We start from the raw sequence: 10,774 nt of genomic DNA on the forward strand, positions 1-10,774 counted from the left end.
CTGAAGTCCCTCAGAGCAAACTTAAAAGGAGTGAGACGTGCAGTCCCCAAGGAGCTACAGGAAATGACCCTTCGGGGTCCTGGGGTTTGAGCGTCTAAATGGTACCCTCCCTCTCCCAGATCTCTGCTCTTGGCAAGCTAGTAGGAAGGACTCGGTAGCCTGCTAACCTCTCACTTCACCTGTTTGTTTCTGTCTCTTGGTGTCTCTCTGTGTTTGTTTCTATTGTTTCTGTCTCTTGGTGTCCCTCTGTGTGTGTCCACTTGAAAGAGTCTCTCTCTCTCTCTCTCTCTCTCTCTCTCTCTCTCTCTCTATCTCTCTCTCTCTCTCTCGCAAGTCCGTTGTGAAACTCCGAGATCCTGCCCTGCACCCTTTACAGATAACAGGAGGACCCTGTCCCCGCCTTCGCAGCACGTGGTGACACACTCCCCCAGCCTGAACTCCCGTGCGCGTCCACGCCGGGGCGCAGGGCTGCTGGCTTTTGCTCTTCGCTTGTTTTGCGCACTCCCAGCCTCAGTCCAGCCGGCTCCCCACCCTCACCCCTGGGTATTATTACCTCAATACCACCTCCGTGTCGGTGTCCCTAGCCTTCTTTCTGCTCTCGGTGGACTCCTTGTTACCTTGATAAAACTGGCTTCCTAGAATAGAGTCTGGAGCCGCTTGCATTGTCTAAGAGATTAGCAGGAATTGCTTTTTTGTTTTAGTTCTTAAACTCGGAGGAGAAAGGGGAAATGAAACCTGTAGCGTGGTGGCTGGCTCCCTTAGCCAGCACTGCCCAATCCGGCCCTTCCTGACGCCACACGGGATATCCTCAGATCAAAACGAATGTTTGCTTGTTCAGATGAGGGTTCAAGAAAAGCCGATTTATGTGTGAGGTCATCAAGTTTGCGCAAAGCGAATGCGGTGTTTGGGGACAAAGGTTGTGTCTGGTGGATATAATCGTCCAGAAATAAAGTGAAACCATGATTCACTGTTACATGGCTAAGGACAATAAGAAGAATTCAAAGTGTTCTTGCCTTTCATGTAGTAGGTTCACAGCACCCTAAATGGCACATTTTAAAGGATACACTAAGTCCAGACGAGGGCAAGGAGATGGGGAAGGGGAAAAAATCTCATCACCCATGAAAAACCTAGATAGATATAAGGGGTGGAAGAAAGAGAGAAAGAAAATTCCAGAACCATGACGATCTAGGTGGACATAACTGAAAGTCTCTTATATAGAGAGGGTGTCACGACAATCTAACTGCAGAGAACAGAAGGCAGCAGTATCAGGACAAAGTTACCCAGAGGAAGTTTTCTGCAGATATAAGGCAAAACTGCTTTGGGAGGTAGTAATTCCCACATGATTGACAGTGATTCCAACCCATGAATATGTGTTAGCAGGATTCCTGCTTGAAGGGAGATGAGCAAAATGATCTTGATGATGTGTCTTTTCCAATTATAAAATCTGCGTATTCGTTAATATTAATTTACAGAATTATATTGGTGCAAAGGGGCAATTATTTCACCAAAGGGCCAGAAGTGAGTTCATGTCACCATTAATTAAGCTGATGGGACTCCAAGATTTTTATTGGATTCTTAAACAGTTTGTTACCTATTTTTCCTTTTTACTCAGTGACTCAAGGTGAAGTCTTGGAAATTAATGAAAGCTCTCTATGGTTCATCTACATCCAAGTTGTTCGTTCCCAGCTTGAACTGAAACTTTGATAAGATGTTGAGTTTTCCACAAATGTAAATGGGTTTTAATAATACGAATTTTATATTGTAGATTTTTGAAAATAAAATTTTATTTATCAGCCATTCTTATTTATGTACTGTCTATGGAGGCACATTTTGCCAACCCATCAACCCCACAAGACAATAAACAGAAAAACAGTAAAATAAACAATACTTAACCTGCTTGGCAACTTTACCAAATATAGTTAACATAATGTAAGCATGAAATTAAAAGAGAGTATTCAAAACTCTTAACTGCTAATGTCGCTTGCTGTAAGAAATGTCCAAACCTGTAAAGAATTTTTATTAGAGTTTATTTGAGCCACAACTGATGATAATTGCAGGGAGGCAAGATCTAAAATGCTCCAGAGAGTAACAGTTTTGCAGTTTCTTTCGTGCATTTGAAATTAAGGAGGGAACTAAGGAAGATTATGTGGCAGTGGGAGAAAGCAAGGCAGGATCAGATTGCAGGAGAATTAAGATTCTGTGCACTCCTGAGGGTGGTCATGCTTTAGAAGAAGGTCTAAAAAAAGGTGTTTCAAAGGTATGTTAATTTAGATACACAGAAACAATGAACAGGGTTTGCTTAAGGCAAATAAGCTTTTTACTAAAGAAGTTATAAGCCTGTGGACTTGACCACCCACCATGACCTACCCACTTAGTAATTTATGATCAGATCACTCTGTGAGATTACTTTCCATAAAACTCTTTTTTTAAATTACTGTTGTTAAACTACCTAGTCAATATGGCTAATGCCTAGATCTCCCACTCTAATGTACTACTAAGTAAAGTACTGCTCAGATAATGTTTAGGGCAAAAAAATGGAATTTTATCAGTAATATCATTACTAAAGAAAAGGACTACAATTTAAAATACAAGGTGTAATGTTCCATATAAACTATACTTATTTCAGAAATTCATCTTAAAAGTCAAATAATTTTAAATGATAATAATGAAGGGAACATGCCAAGAACACTGGCCAGGATGCTGAAAGAAGTTCTTTCTCTTTCTGGCTACATCATCTGAGATGGGAAACCTAGAAAAGTCATTTGACCTAACCAGAGTTCAATTCCCTCATCTATGAAGGAAGAAAATTGGAAGAGAAGAACAAATATCCATCCCAGCCTTTTTATTTCTAAATGTCTAATTTAGAGGTCATCTATCAGAACAAAATATGAAACACCTAAAGAGAAATAAAAGTTTAATTCTCCAATGGAAAGGACATTTAATGTCAAATGTAACTTTTTCTAATAACTTCAAATTTTTCTGTCTAAATCTTTTGTTACTATTGCACATAAGGAGCAAATTGGCCTCTTTTAAACTTTCTCATGCATTCATTTCCTTGTGGAAAGTCTAATGAGCAAATCTAAGAGATGGCATATTCCTTTCCTTCTTCCTTCCTCTTACCTTCTCCTCCTCTCCTTTCCAGTCCTAAAACCATTAGATGAAGCATAGTACAATAAACATATCTGTGCAGAGGGCAGTTGCAGTGGCCTAAAAAAGGATGTTAGAGCCTGAACAAGGGAAGAGGATTATCCAAGTAAGAGAGAAACTTAGTGTGGGCAGTTAGAGCCCCAGCAGAGTGACAAAGGTGTCCAGATTGCAGGAGGGAACATGGAAAATCAGAGGCTGTATCCCTAATGAAGTAAGAGTGTGTGCAAAATGTCAGTGCCCGAGTGTGACGAGGCCCGCATCCTTCTCCATATGGTCTGTCAGAGCCTAAACCAGAGGAGGAGGGAGTCCATGCAAAGCAGTGGCCTGATGTGGAGCAAAGACTGGAGGGCATCCATGGGTCGGGACGAAAAAGAGAGGCAGCTGAGTGTGAAGAGTCAGAGCTTGGTGGTGGCCCTGCTCAGAATATCAAGATGGACAAGGGTGAGAAGAAAGGCACTGCTGAACAGTAGCAAGAAATAGCTGGGCCTTTGCAGCGAAGAAAACAGCCTGACATGGAATGTGTGATAGTGCAATTTAAATAAGAAATACAGCTATTGTAATCAAAGCAGCATGGTACTGGCACAAAAAGATACATAGATCGATGGAACAGAACTGAGATCCCAGAAATAAATCCACATCTAATATGGTTATTTAATCTATGACAAAGTGGCAAGAATATACAATGGGGTAAAGACAAGTCTATTCAATAAATGGTGTTGGGAAAACTAGACAGATACATGCAAAAAAAATGAAACTGGGCCACCTTCTTACATGTTATACAAGAATAAACTCAAAATGGATTAAAGACTTAAATGTAAGACCTGAAACCATAAAACACCCAGAAGAAAATATAAGCAGTAAACTTTTTGATAGTGCTCTCAGTAATATTTTTTCTGATCTATCTCCTCAAACAAGGAAAACAAAAGAAAAAATCAACAAACGGGACTATTTCAACAAAAAGAAAAGACAATCTACTAAATGGGAGAAGATATTTGCCAATGATACACCTGGTAAGGGGTTAACATTTAAAATTTATAGAGAACTCATACAACTCAACACCAAAGAAACAAACAATCCATTTAAAAAATGGGCAAAGAAACTGAATAGGCATTTCTCCAAAGAGGACATACAGATGGCCAATAGACATATGTAAAGATGCTCAACGTCACTAATCATCAGAGAAATGGAAATTAAAACCACAATAAGATATCACCTCACACCTGTGAGAATGACTATCATCAATAAATCAAAAAACAAATGTTGGCAAGAATGTGGAGAAAAGGGAACCCTCATAAACTGTTGGTAAAATTGCAAATTGGTACAACCACTATGGAAAATAGTTTTGAGGTTCCTCAGAAAAAAAAAGAACTGCCTTATGACCCAGCAATTCCACTTCTGGGTATTTATCCAGATAAAACCAAAACATTAATTTGAAAAGATATATGCACCCCTATGTTCACTGCAGTGCTATTTGCAATAGCCAAGATATGGAAACAATCTAAGTGTCCATCAATAGATGATTGGACAAAGAAGATGGTGTCTGTGTATGTGTGTGTGTGTGTGTGTGTGTATTTACATATATATATATATATATACACATACACACATATGTATATATACACACACGTATATGTATATACATATATATCACACATATATGGAACCAAAGGAACAAAATAAACAAACAAACAAAACAGAAACAGACTTATAGATACAGAGAACAAACTGGTGATTGCTAGATTGGGGGGTGCAGGGCAGAGTTGAGGGGATGAAATTGTGAAGGGATTAAAAAGTACAAATTGGTAGTTACAAAATAGTCACAGAGATGTAAAGTAGAGCATAAGGAATATAGTCAGTAATATTGTAATAACTATATATAGTGCCAGTTGTATACTAGACTAATGGGGGAGGGGATCACTTCATAAATTATATAAATGTCTAACCACTATGCTGTACGCCTGATACTAATATAAAACAATATTGAATGTCAACTCTAATTGAAAAATAAAAATTCTTAAAAATTAAATAAATAAAAAAGTTAAAAGATAAATAAATAAGAAATATATATATTTGGTCCTCATTCTGTCTCTGGCACACAACCTAAAACTTTGGTATTTCCTAATTGATAAGAAGGTTAAAGGTGTCTTTCGTTATGTTAATGATGTAACTTTTGGATCCACCTGAGGATGGGAGCTGTTTGCCAGCAAAACCAACCACAGTGATTAGAGGGTTGGAATCTTCGACCCCACTCCCCACTACCCACACCTTTACCCCTGACCTCTGAGAGAGAAGCCTTGGAGGTTGAATCATTCAACCATGGCAAATCATTTAATCAACCATGTCGATGTAACAAAGTCTCCATAAAAACCCAGTAAAAAGTAGATAGAGTTGTAAATAATCTCCAGCATTGTCTATTGGGAGGGCCTGGAAACAGTGACACCCCAACAGCAATGAGCATATGTAAGTTGCTGAGCTTAACTTCTAAAAACTAAGTTAAGCTCAGAAACCAAGACTTCTTAGAAAAATGGTGATCCCAAGGCTGGGCAGACAAAGAACAAGATGAACCCAGAAACTCTTGTGCCCGAAAGCAAGGCAGTGAACAAAGAATGCAGGAAATACATATTAAAGTACTCCAAGGTAATGAAGCATCAGAGCGGCAACTCACTCTCAAATGGTTTAGGGGGAAAGGTCTTTGTACTGTGCTTGCACTTTTTCTGTAAGTTTGTATTGCTTCAAGTTTTAAAAATAAAATGAGTATTAATAAGGAAAAGAGAAAGATCCTGCAATAAATTACATAGAAATTAAAACTAAAACTTTGCTAAAATCCCAACTTAATAATATTCAGTGAAATTAATTTACTCACTCAATATATATTTTTGACATCTGGATCACGGTCCATGCTGTCTGGGAATACTAGTGTGAAAAGATAGATCTTAAGGTTAGACAGAAGTGAGACAGTTGTTATCATGGAACTTTTAAAGGTTGCTGTGGAGAGAGATAGGAGCATCTATGTCTGCAGAAGATGCTGAGCAAATAATCACAGAGCAGGTAATGTTTGAAGAATAAGTAGAAGGTTGACAGAAAGACAGAGAGTGAGAACACATTCTAGGATGAAGAAATACAAAATAAAAGGCTCTTGGAGACCTGAAAAAGCAAGAAAAACTACAAGAAGGTCATTGGAACTAGAAAGTCTGGAGCGGAAAGATAGGATTAACAGAATCTGGAAAAATCTCAAAGTTCCACTGAGTCAAAGATGTCTTCATCTAGAATCAAAAGATTATTTATGATCATCTGCGGTAAAAATCTCTTTGATGAATTTAACCTCCTTTTTTCTGTATTACAAATATCAAATAATTTTCATTCCTTATTATTGCAAATATGCTACACATAAAATTCTCAAATAATAGCATGATGATGACTCTATCTAAATCACATATAGCTATCTCTGCTACACTCAATACAGGTAGGAATCAGATTTCGGCAAGTTTACTCTGAATTTAATTCCTAATCTATAAAGTGGGAATTAAAATAATATCTGCTCAATCTATGTCACTGAATAACTGAAACTCAGATGTGATAAAGGTGTGTGAAAACTCTTTATAAACTGTAAAACTGAATGTCAGTATTATAAGCTAAAAGGTAGGGTAATGTGACCTGTGTAATCAGAAATGAACTGCCAGAGAAATGGGCAAGAACAACCAAGAATACCCTGGAACAAAGACTACTTTATACCTAACAACATTCTTGAGGTTTTGTTTCAGGAAATTAAAGCGCTAATCAGAAATGGAAAGAAACATAGATATCGTCGAGTCTAATCTGGTCATTTTTGAGTAAGGACAGGAAAGCTCAGAGGAGTTAAATGACATGGTAAAATACACATTTAGACTGCAACATAGGCTCAAATCTACCTTATTCCATTTTACTACCAAAAATAATAATCAGTCAATGTTTTGAAAGTAATAGCATGTGGCTTTAATTGGATTGAGTAAGGGAAACTATTAGCCCATGTTCTTCTTAGGTCTTCTTCCTCCTTTCTCATTAGTTCTTTCCTAGGAAAACCATATCCCCCAAGCCTTTTGCTCCCATTCAGCTCAGATCACCTCACCCAGCACAACCTCACCATGGTTTCTGTGCTCAATAATTCCATACACATTCTTATAATTGTTTGAAATTTTTCATGTATTTACACGGAAAGAGGTTGAAATAATTAATGAAAAAAGGAATGGCAAATATGTTGTAAAACTATGTAAACAACATGTGTTCGTGTGTGTGTGTGTGCGTGTGTGTGCACACGCACACTTACGTCATCAAAGACGTGGGGGAACAGTCAGTCACCAAGCTGTTCGTATTGTTTTGCTCCTAAGAAGTAGGTTTGAGGAATGGGATTCAAAAGAAAGAATAACAATATCTTTCTCTGGCGAAAAGAATGATGAAAATGTACCTTTTTCTTTATACACTTCCTTGGTGTTTGAAGTCTTCAAAAGGTGTGTCTTACTTTTAGAATTAAAGGAATAAAAAACTTTTTAAATGTAGATGCTGCTAGAAGTCTGAGTGGCTCTGAAATGGGGAGACGGAAATGCGCCCAATGAGGAGAATCCTAAACAGCAGAATTGAAGCTCCCGAGCTGTGTGGCTGGCGTGATTCTGTATCACGTAAAGCTAACAAAAATACCATAGATTTACAAAAATAGCCCTGAAAGGCATCCACGTCCTCTCACTGTGAATCTTGAATAGCCCTGAGTCTTTGAGGGAAATGGGGTAAGTGGAAGAGCAGACATGAACAATTCCCCTTAAAAGGGTACTTCCCATATCTCAATTCTCTGTGCACTTGAAGGTCAGAGTCCCAAAGCTTGAGTAAAATCGAGCTGCTGGAAAATATAATTATGTGAGGACAATTAAGAATTTTGTTTTCAGATTATGAGCCTAGTACAAAGCCTAGCCTTAGGCAGAGTTATGGAATAAAACTACAACGAGGAACTCTGCTCCCCCAGGTTCTCGGTGCCTTAGTATCCAGCACCCACACCTCACACCTCTTGTCTTGCCTTCCCTTTCTTCAAGTATTCTGATCCAGGTAACTCCATTTGATGCAGGACAGGGTAAATTCCCCAGAGTGGAGGAAGGAAGACTCAAGGCCTGCACCGAGAGAGAGTTCGTGGCTGAGCACAAGAAAGAATTCAAATGCATGTCAAAGTTAGAGTCAAAAGGAAAGTTTATTAGGGAAGGGGTAAGGCGCCATAGACAGAGATGGTCTCCTCTCAGAGGCAGAGAGTGAGAGGGACAGTGAGAGACTCAGAGAGACACAAAGAGACAGAGAGAGACAGAGACAGTGACAGACAGAGGAACAGAGTGAAGACACTCAGAGGGACAGAAAGACACTGAAGTGTTTTTGTTTTTTGTTTTGTTTTGTTTTGTTTTGTTTTGCCAATGGTATCACTGGCTTATCTAGTTTGCAAAGCATTTTTAACTTAAGAATTTAAATGAGGCTATTGGAAGTTAAAAAGCAAACAGAGCAAGTATTCTCTTTTTAGAGTATGTATATTAGGAGCTTAAATCTACATAAGAACTCTCTTGACCAGAGGATGTTTACAGAGACTCATTTACATTACATTCTTGCTGAAGAATTCCTCTCACTGTTAGGAAGCATTCCTCCATGACTCCTGATAAAGTAATGAAGCTCTGTTTGAAAGAACTGCTTGACCTCTAAGGAATGCATGATGGACTATTCCAGGACAAGGTCTCCTGAGAGCATGGTACTGAAGAAAGAACAATGAAATCAGAAGACTTGAGTTCTCATTCTAACTGAAACCATGTAAACAGTTTCATCATCTTTGTAGTGTGAGTCCCTTTGCTCTTCCACGTATCTCATGGGGTTGTTATGAGAGTTCGATGAGATAACATAAATTAAAGCATTTTATAAACTACAAAGCGAAGGAAAACTAAAACTTCAAACTAGTCAAACCAGATCAAGTCATCATTCTGAGCATGGTCTACGACATTGTGACACTATTTGTCTGTCGGACACAAGCAACATCAAACAGGCGAGGTAGCCAGTCATCTCTAGACCAGAAAATCACTCCTGTTGGGAGGAGCATGGTCCAGTGAGCCCACTTTAGAAAACACTGCTTTCTTTCTTTGTTTTTTAAAACTGGGATGGAATTTGTCATTTTAATGGAGAAACTTTACATTTTTCAATTTCTATTTCTTGTTTTGATGCCTTTGCTTGATACATTTCAAAAGAAGAAAAGTTATTCTTGGCACACACACATGAATAACCAAGCTTTGGTACCTGTGGTTTTACACTTAAATGTAATGCACTCTTATGTAAAAGTCTTAATGTAGATATGTATATTTGGATATAGATATCCTAATGTAGATAAGTGTAAAGTATGACTTACACACACAAAAAAAATGTAAAAGCAGGATAGATATTACAGAGAAAGATAATAGCTTGAATACACAGGAAACTTACAGCTCCAAAATAACATATCTTAATATCCTAAGAACTGTAGAGAAGTGTTCAACTTGAATTTGTGATAGAAGAAACATTCCTCAGACATAACCTGATGCCACCAAGAAAATAATGGATTTACAAACCTTCAGGGTTTTTTATGTGCCAGGTACAATCTCTAGAAATGCCTTTCTGGGTAGATGTGTATGTCTTAAAGTTGTGGACAACTAATAGCCACTGGGTGTCTTCTAGGAAGACATCTAGTTCTTATTGCAAGTTACCCAAAACATATTTGTTCTTTTTTTTGCAAGCGAAAAGTATTTTTTTCCACTGCAATTTGAGAATTAAATTAGATATGGAAAAAAAATTCGTGTTAAAAGAAGCTCAAATATTTATTCAGACAAAAGCACCATGGGTCTTTTTAAGGTTAATATAAGCAGGAAAAAGTAGGTGCTTTATTCTAAAGTCCCATAAATATCATCTAGGTTTCTCTTAGCTAAAAGAAGAAAGATTTGCTATAATGAAATTAATTCCAGCAAAATATTTAATACAGATGAATTCTTTTTGAATTCTTTTCTTATCTATCATTTGTGAATTTGAGGGAAGAAGAAAGAGAGTAGAAGGAGATGTTCTATAATGGTATGAGTGTTTAATAATATGAGTGTTATATATTAAATTAAGTTCTTATTTCCTTTGACATTTTCCAATTAGTTTTATTATTAAAAGTGGAATTGAATCTCCAAACTCTAAGTTCTAAAATGTTTTATTTTCAAATTAATTTGAAGGTTTATCATATATTTAAGCTCTCACCCTACAACTACGGTTGTTCTTTAAATACAGTTGTCATTATTTTAAATGTCATGGGAAAATGTTGCTGATATAGTCTTAGTTTTAATGAGCTTGAATTCATTTTTATAAAAAATAAAATAATAAATGCATAGAGAAAAGAATTGAATACACAAAATCATCAACTCTGATCATATCTGAACAGTGGAATATGAAATTTTTCTTTATGATATTTTATGTTTTCTAAATCTTCTGAAAAATGATTTCACAATAAAGTTTTTAATATTAATTTTAAAACAACAAAAGAAAGACTTTAGATAATTAAGTAGAATGAAACTATAAACATCTTTTCATTGAAAAGCCAGTGTTAAGAGTGTGATAAAACTTTCCCATT

At 37.1% G+C, this 10,774-nt stretch overlaps 1 protein-coding gene across 2 annotated transcripts in view; it reads right to left on the reverse strand.

Moving 5' to 3' along the window:
• Positions 1–734, reverse strand: part of SLC39A8 (solute carrier family 39 member 8) — a 72,564-nt gene extending 71,830 nt beyond the window's left edge. The window contains exon 1 of one of the 2 annotated variants that reach the window (XM_025051852.1): positions 554–734. The gene's annotated coding sequence lies outside the window, so the exon portion shown is untranslated. Of the gene's footprint in view, positions 1–179; positions 238–553 lie in introns of those variants that run through there. The other variant, XM_006918873.3, reaches the window with a different exon arrangement.
• Positions 735–10,774: the final 10,040 nt, after the last annotated feature.

Source organism: Pteropus alecto, unplaced genomic scaffold (assembly GCF_000325575.1).
Source record: "Pteropus alecto unplaced genomic scaffold, ASM32557v1 scaffold5, whole genome shotgun sequence".
Taxonomy (NCBI): domain Eukaryota; kingdom Metazoa; phylum Chordata; class Mammalia; order Chiroptera; family Pteropodidae; genus Pteropus; species Pteropus alecto.